This window comes from Pelophylax lessonae (assembly GCF_965119305.1).
Source record: "Pelophylax lessonae genome assembly, chromosome: 4".
Lineage (NCBI taxonomy): Eukaryota > Metazoa > Chordata > Amphibia > Anura > Ranidae > Pelophylax > Pelophylax lessonae.
This window is the reverse complement of record NC_138771.1, coordinates 465,573,811-465,590,227: the sequence shown is the minus strand read 5'-3', so window position 1 is coordinate 465,590,227 and position 16,417 is coordinate 465,573,811.

Sequence of the window (16,417 nt, the reverse complement as noted above, 5' to 3'; positions counted from 1 at the left end):
AGCGGGAGTGATTCCCCCATAGATCTCAAATGTGTGGAGTAGGGAATTGAATAATTTTTTTATTTAACCCACTGGTTGAAAAAAAAAAAAAAGAAAAGATTAATAAATGGCCAGCTTTAGGTTTAGATGACCTCACACACACCTGGTACTGCCATCTGCTTCCCTTTTTTTTAACATAGCTTCCTATCCAGGGAGTTCCCATTCACACAGTAACTAAATTTACCGCTTAAGGACCATCCCACGTTAATATATTGCGGCAGGGCAGCCCTTGAGCGTGAAAATATGTACCTGTCCGTGATTTCGCTCCTTGGCTCTGGGGCACGTGTGCGTGCCGCTGGAGCTCTGCTCCCGCTGTGATTTGACACAGTGGGAGCCAATCAGCATGTCCGGCAGACCCGATGTCCCCCGCAAACCCAGGATCATTTAGAGAGTGACAGAACAGCCGCCTGCCTATGTAAACAAGGCAGATCGCCGTTCTGCTAGTAAGGAAGACAGAGATCATGTGTTTCTGCTAAGCAGGAACACAGATCTCTATCTTCCTTCGGTTAAACCATCCCCCACACAGTAAGAAAGCACTCCCAGGGAACACATTTCATCGCCCCTGATGTTAACCCCCTTCCCTGCCAGTGTAATTAGTACAGTGAAAGTGCATTTCTTTTAGCATTAATCACTGCATTGGGGTCACTGGTCCCCAAAAAAGCATCACTTAGTGTCAGTTTTGTATGCTGCAATGTCGCAGTCCCTCTAAAAATTGCTGATCGCTGCCATTACTAGTAAAAAAAAAAAAAAGGTCCATAAATCTATCCCATAGTTTGTAGACGCTATAACGTTTGCTCAAACCAATCACTATACGCTTTTTGGGATTTTTTTTTTTTACCAAAAATATGTAGCAGAATACATATTGGCCTAGATTGATGAAGAAATTTGATTTTTTACATTATTTATTGGATGTTGTTTATAGCAGAAAGTAAAAAATATTATTTTTTTTTCAAAATTGTTTCTTTTTTTTGTTTATAGCGCAAAAAAATAAAAACTGCAGAGGTGATCAAATACCACCAAAAGAAAGCTCTATTTGTGGGGAAAAAAGAACATCAATTTTATTTGGGTACAGCATTGCACGACCGCACAATTGTCAGTTAAATCAATGCAGTGCAGTATTGCTAAAAATGGCCTGGTCATGAAGGTGGGTGAACCTTCCGGAGCTGAAGTAGATAATTAAATAAAATGTTTTTTTCTCATACCTTGCATAGGAATCTGTAAACTGATTATTTGCTTAGAATACATTACAATGTGCAATTAGGGGATAAACTTTTTTGAACCACTTAAGCCCCGGAAGATTTTACCCCCTTCTTGACCAGGGTTTTTTTTGCGATTTTTTACTGCGTGACTTTAACGGACAATTGCACGGTCGTGCGACGCTGTACCTAAACGAATTTGACGTCCTTTTTTTCCCACAAACAGAGCTTTCTTTTGGTGGTATTTGATCACCTGTGCGATTTTTACTTTTTGCGCTATAAACAAAAAAAGAGCGTAAATTTTGCAAAAATAACAATATTTTTCAAATTTTTTTATATGAAATTCCCCCCCCAAAAAATGTAAAAATCAAAATTTTTTAACATTTTCGGCCAATTTGTTTTCTGCTACATATGTTTGGTAAAAAAAATTGCAAAAAGCATATTTTAATTGGTTTGCGCAAAAGTTATTGCGTTTACTAACTAAGGGAAAGATTTTGGTCATTTTTGGTGTTTTTTTTTAACGCATAATGGCGGCGATCTGCGATTTTTTTGCGGTACTGCGACATTGCGGCGGACAGATCGGACCCTTGACTGACATTTTTGACACTTTTGGGGCTACCAGTGACATTACTGCAGTAATCAGTGCTATACATATACACTGTTACTGCAAAATGACACTGGCAGGGAAGGGGTTAACTTTATTGGGGAGGGAGGGGTTAAGTGTGTCCCTAGGGGCCTGCTTTTTACTGTGATTGGCTGTGGCTACTAGTGTAGGAACAGTGATCAATGGTCCTACATAGTAGAACCGTATGATCACTGTTTCTACACAGGGGAGAATGACAGACGGCTTGTTTACATCAGCCGCCTGACTTTCTCCCTCTGCACCGATGATCGGCGAGTAACCGGCGGACATCGGGTCCGCCGGTCACACACACTGACTTCCCTGTGAACGAGCCGTGGCAGGCACGGGCCCTTTGCGGGTGCGCGCTCGCCCGCTATTGGCTCACAAGGAAGTGACAGGCAAGCGACGTAGATCTACGTCACTTTGCCTGGCCGGGGCTGACCGCCGCAGTAAATAGTCGTGCGGCTGTCGGCAACCGGTTAATAAAGTGAATTTTTTGCTGGAGATGTGGCTTGTCTGAAGGCACTCTTTTACATATTTTTTGGGAATGCCCTAAGCTTTTCACTTTCTTGCAACTAGTGCTGCAACTTATTCACAAATTTACTGACATTTCCTAGCAGGATGACCCAGCTGCAATACTGCTTAATCTCACTCCACTGTCAAAGAAGCGGTACCACAAATCTTTACTCAAAGGAGAAGTACAGCCAAAGCTTGTTTGGCTGTACGTCTCCTATGGATCACAGAGGTGCAGTTCATTTTTCACTCCTGTGACCCATTTTCAGCAGAGAGTGGGCTGAAGTCCACTCTCTGCTAATGTCACAGAAGTGACATCACGTCATCACAACAATGGAAGTTATGATCCGCCAGGTGCCTGAACCGACACCCGGCTCAGCCTCTCAGTGAGCCGCTGAGAGCCTGAGCCGGCTGCTCCCACCCCTCCACAGCCCAGCACTCCAGTGAGTGAGGAGGGGCTTTAGCAGAGAGCTGTTACTGGCAGTCACCAGCTGTCTGCTCACGGAGTTGTAAGAACCGAGTGATCGGCAGTGTTCAATCGCTCGGTTCTCAGTGTAGAGGCGCCAGGGGACAGATGCAGCATCGGACAGATGCAGCATCGGACTGATGCTGCATCCATCTAGGTAAGTATAAATTGGGAAAGACTCCAAAAGCCATACTTCTCGTTTAAACACCTGTTAAACGCAGCACGGGCTTGCCTTCCTAGCATGTGGAAACAACGATCGGCTCCAACAGTCGCACAATGGCTCGCAAGGGTGAATGATATCGAGCAACTAGAGGACCTTACCTTGGCCCTTCGAGACAAGACCGAGGAACGTAAGACCAGGTGGTTCTATTAGAATCTCTTTTGCTTCTCTGATGAATACCTGCAATACGTTTGATCCACACAGTGTCTTTGTGCCTGCTCTTTATTGAGTTATGGTGCTAACTTGCTTTTCTCGGGCTCCCGCAGTGGCGACCCCCCCTTTTTTTTTTTCTTCTTCTTTTTCTCACTTTCTCTCTCCTTTTTCTATCCTCCCGCTGTATTATATTAAAATACTCTTGGATGTGCGCGGATTCAGGCACACATAGTCATATTTGACTTTTGTAAATTTCTATATATTGTGCTCTGAGGTTTTCTAGGCATAGGTTCCTATTCTGTGGCCTATTTCAAATTCACGGAGGCCTTACTGTTTACTTTTACCAGATCCTTTCACCATGTTTGGCTATAAATAATGCTGTAACCTTCTGTGGATTTTCTGGAAATGTAACTTGCAAATGACTTGAACATTGGTTAGATACATATATAGAGTCATGCTTTCTTTTGTTATCTGCTGCAAATCCTGCTGCTGTAAAAAAAAGTGAATTTATCAAAACTGGATCAGACAGAATTTAGAGCAGCTGTGCATGGCAACCAATCAGCTTTTATCTTTCATTTGCAATGCTTAACACACTGAATCTGATTGGTTACTAAGATTAGCTGATTGGCTACTATGCACAGCTGCTAAAGTTTTGATAAATTCCCCCAAATGCATTGCCCAAACCTTTAACCATTTGTTAGAACAGACGCACATCTAATTTACAACTGACAATGACATTTTCCAGCACAGTACAGACAAGAAAAATTGTGTCAAACATAACTTCACATCCTGAGCTCTGGGTGTGGGGGGGGGGGGGGAGCACGCGGGGAGAGAGAATGATGAATTAAGATTCCTGACTTAAGCTTTGTATTAATTTTCTAATGATGTAATTTTATATTGGGCACTGAGCAGTTCGGTTGTGGGAGGTCTTAGGCTGAGATCTCCTTCTGGGTTGGGTTTTTATGTTCTTCTGTTTTTTCTGTGTTTGGTTTGTTGGCCGGGGTATGCCCCCCGCAAGGCCTTGTTTTACTTGTGCTAAACTCAATAAAAAGAATTAAAAAAAAAACCATAACTTCACAGACCCCTCCTTAACCACTTAAGGACCGCCCGCCGCAGATTTACTTCGGCAGGCAGCCCCTCCTGCGTGAACTGACGTAAATGTACGTTGGTCGCGTGCCTGCAGCTAGAGGGCGAGCACGTGCCACCGCCGGTGCGCTCCCGCCCCCACTCGGCAGCGGGGACTCCGATGCACGGGGCCGGCGGCTCCGATTGCCGCTGGGCACCTGCGATTGTTCCCCGCTGACAGAGAAGGATGGTCAGCTGTTGTAAACACAGCCGGCCGTTCTTCTCTCTGGAATGATCACAAAGTGCCTGTGATCCTTCTATATAGGATCACAGGTGTCTGTGATCATTTCAAAAGCCCAACCCCCATACAGTTAGAGACACTCCCCTAGGCTTACATTTAACCCCTTGATCACCCACTGTGTTAACTCCTTCCCTGACAGTTTCATTATTACAGTAACAGTGCAAACTTTTAGAACTGATTACTGTAGTAATGTCACTGGTCCCCCCAAAAGTGTCAAAAATGTCAGGAGTCCACTCTGTCCGCCGCAATGTCGCAGTCCCGCAAAAAAATCACAGATTGCCGCCATTACTAGTAAAAAAAAACAATAAAAACGACATAAATCTTTGCCGTAGTTAGTAAGACGTGCTAACTTTTGCGCAAACCAATCAAAATATGCTTATTGCAATTTTTTTACCAAAAATATGTAGCAGAATACAAATTGGCCTAAAATGTTAAAAAAATATATATTTTTCATTTTTTTTTGGGGGAATGTTATTTAGCAGAAGCTGAAAAATATTGTTTTTTTTCAGAATTGTTGTTTTTTTGTTGTTTATGGCGCAAAAAATAAAAATCCCAGAGGTGATCAAATACCACCAAAAGAAAGTTCTATTTGTGGGGAAAAAAGAACATCAATTTTATTTGGGTACAGTGTCGCACGACCACGCAATTGTCCGTTAAAGTAACGCAGTGTTGTATCGCAAAAAATGGCCTGGTCATTAAGGTGGGTGAACCTTTCGGAGCTGAAGTAGATAATTAAATAAAATGTTTTTTCTCATACCTTGCATAGGCCTGGTCTTTAAGGGGGCAAATCCTTCCGGCCCAGAAGTGCTTAAAGATGAAATAATCCTTAAAACAAAAATGTAATATTTTTCATCTTAGCCATTTTTGTAGGTGTGGTGACTATGTTATTTATCTTTTTTTTTTAGGTTTTTCTCCTTTATATTTTTTATCCAGTAAAACAAAAAAGTCCAAGTGTCAAGTAGAATCCCTCCACCATGTGAATTCATGGCCACCACATGTAAGGATGTACTCTTATCAAAGATTATGTTCAAACTGTATTGTTACCAGATACGGAGACTCAGTCAGTCAGTGTTAGTCATTGCAGAAGTAAGTTCTTAAACTTCAAAAGACTGAAAAAAATGTCCCTGTACTCCACTGAAGTTAAGCTGGATACAACTTTTTAGCTGCCTGTGGATGGTGCCAAGTCAGCTGGTAAAAACACTGTTTGAACAGACTGGGTCTATAATGGGATTGTTGCCAATGATACGGGTGGTTTGAGGACAGAGGACTGACGTTACCCCATGGCCTGTCTGGAACTGCTTCCATTTGTCTTCCATATGTGACTAGTGCTGGAGGAGACATTATAGCTTGTGTGATCTTCCGTAATTGGAGGACCATGCTTTTTGGTAAGAGTACATTCCTACATGTGGTGGTGAATTCACATGGTGGAGGGGTTCTACTTTCATTTTGCAACGCAAGATCTCCTTTCACCCATCTTCACTTTTTTGGGATTTATTGTTTATGAATTGCCTTTGACACTTGGACTTTTTTGTTTTACTGGATACTTACTGGCGAGATCAACGAAAGGAAGTAAATCATTTTGTTTAGTTTGACTTACAGCGCAACACATATATGTACACATTTCTTTATTGTGAAAAATATCTCACGTTAGTGATGCAGCTTTTAGTTTAAATTGGGGTATTCACAAGCACAATATTTTATGGTTGTGTGTTAAAGCGGAGTTACACCCAAATGTGGAACTTCCACTCATTTGCTTCCTCCCCCCCTCCGGTGCCACATTTAGGAGGGGGAACGGGTACCTGTTTTTGACAGTTACCCTTCCCACTTCCTGGGACGGCGCAGCGGCCAAGTGAGGACCCCTCCTCCTACCCTTCACCTTTGAGCGAATCCAAGTGCGCAGCGTGCTTCGCGCATGCACAGTGGGGACCCGCCCGTGAAGCCGCAAGGCTTCACTGCCGGGTTCCCTGACCGGCAATGGCGGCAGGAGCACCCGACAGCTGATGGAAACATCGGCTGCAGTGCTGAAATCGCTGGACTCCAGGACAGGTAAGTGTCCTAATATTAAAAGTCAGCAGCTATACTACACTTCAAGTATACATTAAGTCTGTTGCTTTTCAACAGACCAAGATGTCTAGAAAAAGTGGCAGAGGGTTGAGACAAACCATTTAACACTAACAAGGGTGCTTATAATGCTCAGCATTTATTATGTTACTGTATGTAAAACCTTTATCCTAAAAGGAAAGACAAAACTGTTGCTTAATCTGCTTAAAGAGGAAGTAAACCCTCCTCTACAACTTGTACCTGTAGGTAAGCCTATATTAAGGCTTACCTATAGGTACTGTAAATATCTCCTAAACATGTACCGTTTAGGAGATATTTACTTTGCATGCTCTGAAGGAACGGCTGCTCGTGCCGTTCCTTCAGAGCCCCGTGCCGTTATCGCAGGCTCCTGCGCGCATGCGTGGTAATGACGTCATCGCGGCTCTAGCCAATCAGATGGCCGGATGCCGCAAACCCGGAAGAAGGGCGACAAGAACATGTTGCCCATGGACAGGTAAGCGGTTGGCATTGCGGGGGCTTCGTTCTTAGGTAAGTATTTCATAATGAGCTAGTATGCGATGCATACTAATTCATTATGTGTTTTTCTTTCAGATGTTCGTTTAAAAAAAAAAAAAAATCGGAGGTTTACAACCTCTTAAAAAAAAGAAACGTTAGTCGGAATTCAGTTTTAATTTGTTACTCAAGTCCATCTTAATTTCCAAGTCCATTTAACACTCCCCTCTCCCCTGATTGACAAGCTGCTGTCCAAAGGTGTCTCTGCTGTTCCTCTTCCCAGTGTGGAGACCCCTGAAGACAAGAAGTGTTTTCCTGGCTGGACCACCAGGTGAAAATAAAGGAAATATGCCTGAAAAAAAAGAAAACAAATGAAGCCCTAACAGTTATGGATTTGCAAGCTGCAAAAAATTACATGTTTGATTTATAATTTGATATGACCTGAACATTGCATAGAAAGCAACAGTTGGGTAGCAACAGTTGGGTAGGATTTTTTTTTTTTTATGATATGTAACAAATATAATGTAGGTGTTATTCCGATTTGGCTGCAAAAGTGGACATACATTTCAAGATCCAGCACTGACATGTGTGTTTACAGTGATACTGAATGCCCTGAATTTTACATACATAAAAAAATGACTACTGTACACAGCATGACATCATACTCCCCCATAAAAACAATAAACCAGACAGATTCTTATTAACTGTTATTTTATTAAGAGGTCTTACAAGATTGCAATTGAAATCATTTAAATACAAATCACTTTTTTATTCTTGTACAGAAAGTGTAATAAAGTTAAAAGATCTTATTATTATACGGAGCATTATTGCAAATGCTTACAAAATTTTTGCATAGAGTGAGTACAGACTCACAGAAAACCCAAATACAAAACAACCCCAAAAGCTGTATATGTTTCTCCGTATTCATTCCGCACTCACACAGTCCAATCATAACTCAGACATGCACAGAAATGTATTGGGAAAATGCTTGGGGTATCTCAGAAACATTCAAAAATAGGGTAATACCTACCACGAATGAGAGTTTTGTCTTAGATGGTGCCATCTTTTGGTGGCCTAAGACAAGATCTAACCTTTCATCTTGGTCTTCAGGTGCCTCCTATAAACACTAGGGTACCAGTACTCTAATACTGACTCTGTATCACCATGTTGTTTCCCCAGTGTCCACAGGAGGCAAAAGTGACCACATTCTTTGGGAGTGTGGACCTTCAAAACTATGGTAGGGGGCACCACAAAGAAGGGGACTTCCTCTGTTTATGATTTAAGTGCTTTATAAATATATTGTATATTTATTATTGAGTGAAGTTACTGGTCTACAGACAGTTCAAACAAACTCACAATGAACTGACACCTCAAAATGGCTACACAATTGTCTGTAGGCCTTAGGAACCAAACATCCTTTTAAAATGGCTGTACCACATCATTAGGGTTAAACTTTGACACATTTTATTTTGGCAATTACATTCAACCTTCCGCTGCTTTTCCTAAATATTAGCTATTTGAGCATAACGGTCGCACTATTGTTTGCAGGTGACAAAGAAACCATCAAGACAAATGGTACTGTCCTTAGAAGTATTGTCTGGATTGTAATATTTTAGGACAACTTTATGAATTGACATTAATCAATTTCAAGCAAACATATTGTCCAATGTGACTAATAGATGGGACTGGATTTAATTTACAAGGAACCCAATGTAAGGTTTTTTTTTTCTTTTTTATGAACTATGATTACTGGGTGAAAGAAGACACCACAATGTGCTAGTGCATTGTGGGATGCGAGGGGAAGGGGTTGCAAGTTGTAGTAATGTCAAGATTTCGAACCCCAATACCAAATGGACAAAATACTGGACGCGCATCAACATTTGAATACAAACACATACACACAGACACACAAACTCCCCTGTTTCTCTATACAATGTTATGCTGGAGTTCAGTGATTTTCTTTAAGCTTTAATAAATTCCCTTGGGGCCCACACAGATAAATCTACAATTGTTTTGTTCATAAGCTCTACGTCTTTATGGGTCTTCAAGATCAATGTCATTGTAAATTTTATGGCACCTTGTCAAGTCATAGTATGTACTAACTAAGGTAACGATTACGGAGCGTGTTTTATAAGCCTCACACTAGACCAGGTGTCTCCAAATCTAGCCCATTACAAGATTTTATCTGGCTTGTAGCTAGGGTCAGTGGTGAATCCTCAATGTGCACAGATTGGGGTACTAAGGTCAGCAGAGGCTGCCTATGGTCTCCGCCTCTGATTTAAGGAGGGACTCTGATGGGGAACTTGATGTAAGGGGTGGAATATGATAGGGACTCCGATGTGAAGGGTAACTCAGATGTAGGAAGGACTTTAATGGAAACCCTGATATATGAGGGGAAACCGGTGAAAAGGGGGGCTCTGATGGGGATTTTTTTTGTCCGGCAGGTGTTTCAAAAATATATGATGTGGCCCTTGTATTGAAAAGTTTGGAGATCCCTGCTCTAAGCCAAAGCCAAAGTACAGAAATACACAACAACCAACCAGATTCCATCTATTTATAATCTCAAGAGGGTAAGATGAAAACTGATTGGTTGTCATAGATTACTAAACTTGACCCATCCTTTGAAATTCCTTTTTTTAAAAGCTTTGGGCAATTTAAATCTACACCTCTAAAAGGGTGCATCTTGAGGGCATAATTGACATAAATAAAATTCCTTTGAATTTTCAATAAATACGGGTTATAATTTGTGATCATTGACCTCTTCAGATTTAAATTACATCAGTAATATCTAGTGGCTAATGATCATGAATACGACCAAAATGAAATTCTGCTTATCAGAATTTCAATATGGCAGCATTCATTTAATTAATGAAATACAATTTTAAATCTTAAGCAGCCTGGAGTGTTTAAAACTCTCCCGCTGCTGCTGGCGAATGGCATACATTGGTGGTAGTAAAAAGGTTAAATGTACTCTGTCACTTTAAAAACTAAAGACCCTTTGTAAGAAACCAGTAATATTACCAGTACCGCCACCCGTGATTCTCATCTTCACTCCCTTTGAGAGCCACAATGGCCAGAGTTACCTCAGCATCCAAGACTTTCAGGTGTCAGATGCATGAACGCCCTCTCTACAGGTTCCACCTTAAGGTCACTACTGTGTCCCTGCACAGCTGTAGTGATATAGTGACCAGTGGGGAGACCACAGTTTGGAGCTGGGGGAGCAGGCTTCTGACAAATCTGGAAAGGTTTGCATACTGAATATTTTTTGGTCAATGAAGATCTTCAAGTGAGCGATAATCAGGACAATAAGAGGCAGAACTGGTAAGTGTTATTACACTTCTTTTACAAGGTGGCTTTTGAAATAATTTGTTTCTAATGACAGACCGTTCAGGGACAAGGCCCTCGAGCATCCAAGGAGAATAGAACAAAAGCCCCCCGTCCCCCTCCATAAATTGACTCTATTCTATGGTTACCTTGAAATCCACAACACTCAGCTAAACTGCTGGATCCAACGGCAACAGCATAAAATGCCTTGTACAGGAAGTGGCGGACATATGGATGCTTAAAAAGATGAAACTAGTAAATAGGAAAAAGGTTGTCAATCATGTCCAAAAAAAAAAAATGTGAAGACGTTAGAGTGATGGACGAGAGACAAGCCTCTATGGCCCAAAGTATAGCCTAATCCTTCAAGTCGGCACTTACCAGCTGTACTTATGGATTTTACTGTCAACTATAATATCCAAATACAATAAAAGCATTTTCTAGCTGAGAAACATATGGCAGTAGTTAAACAAACAGAATTCCCTCCTTCACCTGGTAAGAACTCAAAGACAAGTTCAAGCAGGGATTTTGTTAAAGGTACACAATCATTATTATCTACTTAGAGAACTAGTTGTAGTATTTTTTAATGCAAGCACATTTTTATGTAAATTAATTAACATTTATGCTTTTCTTTTTTTTCCCTCATACGTATGTAAATTCTGTAACTGCTACAGAGTAGCCATTTTATTAACACAATTAACATAGTATTTTATGGGCCTAAGAAAATCAAGACTGATAGGATAGCTCTGAACTGAATCAGCTGGGGTTTTTCTTCCCTGACCTTGAAGAGGAGGGTGAGGAATTTTTTTGAAGAATCTATGTCTGTTTTAGCCAGCTTTCTTGGTTATCACTATCCTTTGCTCACCCCAATAAAGAACTCCATACACTAGAATATTCTCAAACAGACATCCGTACGAAAATTCTCATTGGTAAATTAAATGGTTTGATGAATATAATTCAAAAGTACTTCAAAAAACAATTGCTTTTAATTCCTTCAGTGCCTATTCCCCAACCATTTATGATAGAGAGCTGGACTTGGCAATACTGGAGGTCCATAGTGGTGAAGTTGGGAGGCTGGGTGAAATGAGGGAACCAGAGGTGGACTGGAGGCAGGGATGATGGCTCACATAGTCTGCTGAACATATTATATGCAAAGCAGGTATCTTGCTACAAATATAAAGTGAGCTGGAAGGCTCTAATAGCTCATATTGCAAACACTGGTTTCTGGTCACTTATGTGAAGGGCAATGTCAATATATCCAACGAAACTGGATTTATGATAAATGTAAAAAAAAAACTACAAATTGGACATGAATTCTCATTTGACATTTCTAAAGGTAAAGAGATTGCTTGGTTTCATCTTCACCTTAGAAGTATTGGACAACCCTTTCGTTTATGACAAGTTGGCCTTTGCTAGTCTTTGGTTTAAGATATACCTAACACATGGAATGCAGAGCCATTGGCAAACAGTGATCTATCTGAATGAATAAAGTGATTGTTAAAACGTAAGCCTACTGGTAACGAAGTGCAATTTGATTATTTCTTTTTTTTTTCCTGACTGTCCTACATTTATGATGGTCAAATCCAATTGGTCACTATAGGTTACACATTAATCATCTTTGTGCTACCTTGTAAAAAAAAGCCTGTAGGTATTCTATGATTTAATGGGTCCTGCTGCACTTTCTGTTTATGTCATTTGTCTGGATAGGTAATTTTTTATGGGAACAAGTGTCAAAAAACATGCTAAAAAATGGATAAATCAAACACCTATACAGATAATTTCATTGTGTCTCAGTTTTCCTTTACATAGTCATGGGGCATCCCCTTGGGTCTAGTGCGCAAAAGAGGTCTCGCAATCAAATGTTTGTTACTCCCAGATGAATAGGTGTAACCTCATTGCTTTTGGATTCCAGAACATTGGAAAAAGTGACTTTTGGTTTCATAACATAAAGAAGGCTGACCTCCTCTACTTTACTTTCTTTAGAATCTGGTAAATTTAACTATAAAATAATTTTGTATAAAGCTAACAAGATTTATAAATGTATTTACAAAGGTTGTAACACTCATATAGCAAGGTCCAACACAGTGCTACTATCAATGAAACATAATATTATAGTCCACTCATTTAAATGGCGGTGCTCATGGAAGCCATTATGTTGGAAAGGTCAGACTTCAAGGGAAACCATATTTTTTTTTTCTACAGTTCCTTTAGATAAACACAGAGAATCATTAGGTTAAACAAATTCAAACTGGTACAGCATTGTTAAAATCCAATCTTTGCTATCTTGCAGGCCTACAGCTGATGTAAGCATCTTAACATCTGACACATCTGGGTGTGTCAGATGCCTTTGTTACCACACAGTTACATGCCCTCATTGTACCCTTTCCACCACCCCACCTTTCTGCTACGTGATTAATGTGTCCCTGCAGCTATTAATACAGGTGCTAAGATTAAAGTGGTTGTAAAGTTCAGACATGAAATATGAACAAAGCATAGCCCTGTGTAGTGTGTACTGGTCTCAGTTTAGAGCAGTGCCATTTCTCTCTGCTGCTTCTTTCCCCTTCTATTAGCACAAATCACTTTTGACAAGTTTTCCTGACACAGAGAGAAAAAAGGTGAAAGGGGAGGGAGCACCAGCTGATTGACAGCCTCAGCTCTATTCCTGTGTGCTGTGTGAAAGGGGGTGTCCCTTCCCTCCAATTAGCTCTCAGAGCTCTCCTCACTGAGCTCTGCAGAGTGTAACTTTATCTTCAATTTGTTTCATATCTGTGTATCACTTGAGGCCAGTCACTTCACTGGCTATATGAGAAGGTTTACAACAACTTAAATTTTTCTTAAAAATATTTGACATCATTTGTTTAACCAGATGATGGTGTCTCTCTAGGTAAATGCTGACCACATTCCCTGATATACAGATGGCCTCTAGAGGGTGCAACTACAAATCCTTGTATGAAATAATAAGACCAAATATTCAAGCGCAAGCATGGGAAAACGCTGACATTTTCTTAAAAATAACTTTTTGGTGAACATTACGGTAAGAACTTAAGATGTGTGCTAGCTGATAAAACAGTATAGTTTGCCTTCAAGCCTATGAAGCCAACAGAAGCCAACAGCAGTGTATTGAGGCCCTCTTTCTGCTTTTGATTATTTGGCCATTCTTGGATTACCAGAAAAGCAGCCTAAATCCAGTGTAAAAAATGGGCTCAATCAATAAAATCACTTAAAAGCTGTCAGGCAAAACTTGTAAATATGTTCAAATCTATTTATTGAAACACTGGAAAAGGATGTGGTGAGAAGTGATCTCTACCAACCAATCAGACATCACCTTTTATCGGTATATAGCAGTCAGAACAAAGGTGATAGTTTATCGGTCTTTTCTGGGTCACTTTTTTTCACACGCTATCCTTTGCCCTGTAAAAAAAGTCCACTTAGCATTTGTATTAACTACTGAGAAATTCTTAATATATGTGCACTGCGCTTCTGAAATAATACTGAATAATCTCTATGTGCTGCTGCTTTATGGAAATAAAATCAAACAATAAAGGTGAAATTAAGTACAACAAACATTTCATAGCAGCGCACCAACTACAATCAAATCAAAACCAAACCATGTAATTGAAATAAAAAAATAACCAATGTGCAAACCAAAAAAGTCCATAGGATTTAAAGGCCAACAGAGTGTGATAGAACTGGTGTATTATATATAAAGAAAACCTCAAAGCTATACACCATATATCCCCCATCACAGTGTTCAGTCCAGGTTCCACTCCCTAAGGAAAAATGCTCACCAGATATTGCCATTCACTCTCCTGTCTGGCTAATATTGCTTATGCTGATCTAAAGCTGCTCATAATCACCAAACTCCGTCCCGATATTGCGATTGATCTCCACATTTATTTATTTTTTTATATATATTTGATGTAAGTGCATTACATTCATAATAATAATTTCACACTATCAGAGGCTCTGTCTTGATTCTTTCCCCACATGTGGAGATCGATCACAATATCTGGACGGAGATTGGTGATTATGAGCGGCTTTAGATCAGCATAAGCGATACTAGCCAGACAAGAGAGTGAATGGCAATACTATCTGGTGAGCATAATTCCTTAGGGAGTGGAACCTGCACTGAACACTGTGGTGGAGGATATATGGTGTATAGCTTTGAGTTTTTTTATTTTAATAATCCACCAGTTCTATCACATTTTGTTGGACTTTTATATCGTATGGACTTTTTTGGTTTGCCTATTGGTTATATTTTTATTTATTTTTTATGGATTGGTTATGATTTGATTGCAGTCGGTGCTCTGTTGTGAAATGTTTATTGTACTTAATTTCACCTTTATCGTTTGCTGAGAACTTATATTTTAAGTAAACAAGGCAAGGTGAGTTGTCCAAAAAGACAAAGCCAAATGAAGGACAGGTCATGTGACTTATGCCATGTTCCCCAACCAGGTCACATGATAGTGAGCCATTTTCTAAGTATCCCATAGCCATGTAATAAGACTGTAGCAGCATTTTGAACTAGTAACCTGTAACATTATCGAACATACAAAAAAAAAAAAAAAAATAATAAGCATCTTTTCATAAGAAATCACACCACTCAGACATCACTCAAACTCCATTCATTGTACTCCATATGTAACACCCACCCCAAATAACATAAAACAAAAAAATAAACAAAACATAGACAGCAAACAGTTAAATTTGAAACTTCCCCTCTGTGCTTTTCCTTGCAGAGTGCATTGTCTTAAGGCATAGGCACATGTCCCCCTTTTTTGATAAGAGATGGTTCAGTCCAGTATTCTATGTATTACAGTGCTCTGGGTGACCTTATGCATTATGGAGCAGATTGAAGAGATTATTAGGGAGCGATAAGGGGAGTTACATATACATGAAAATCCCAGAAAAATATTAGAAAAAGAAATTAAATGAATAAAATTTAAATGAAAAATCATCAGATTGTTTTACGAGTATTTAACAAAATGTCTGCATATACCCAGTTAAATGTTTGCTTTCTTTCCTGCAGTCCAGTGCTTGATGGGCCAGTGGCCATTTATCATTCATCACATTATGTTGATTGGCAAACACAGAATATATTAAGGTCGCAGAAAGTTTTTTTCTTGATTCAGATGACATGCTGATGGGAAGAGATGGCCACAGTTTACCCTTTTCCTCATGTACCCCACTGTTAGAGGTATTTTTCACATACGAAATCTGTTGTTGTGATGCTTTGTTACATACATGACCAGGACAGATAGAAACACATAGGGAAGCACAAAAAGAAGTGCTTCCTGGGTGGCTTCAACACTCAACAAGTGGCCACCATATACCGTAATTTATTGACCTGTTTCAGTATATATGGCCACGTGTGGCAACATGGCTTTTTCATGCCCTAGTTCAAATGGTGCATGTAACACCTTGTAATGCCAAGCCCAGATGTACATTGCTTCTCTAGGAGCACCACCCTCAGAAAAAATGTCTGGACTCTGGTGAAATGAATCTGTATGTATTTGGCCCTATTGTATTTGTCTGCGGACACCTGGCCAACCACATTTTTTAATTCAGGTGTTTCGGTGAAGTGTACTGTTAATGCTACAGCCTACATGTACATTTTATACAGTTGTGAACTTTCAACCTTGTGGCAACAGTTTAGTATAGGCCCTTTTCTGTTCCAGCATGACCATGCCCGTGTACTAAGCCCCCTCCATTTGTTTTCCCAGTAATATTTCCTAGTATGTACAAAACTCTGTATGCTTGACAATGTAAGCTACCAGAAATTATACAATAAAAGAGACTAACATGGGAAGGATCTGGAAGCTACTGACAGGTACTACAGGCTCTATACATAAATGAGTGGCACAGAGACCAGCTAATGATACGCGAGGAGGAGCGTTCTATGCTCCCTGCTAATTCCCTTGGTTCTCCAACAGCACGGATCAGGGCACTGTATAAAAGCAAGAAATAG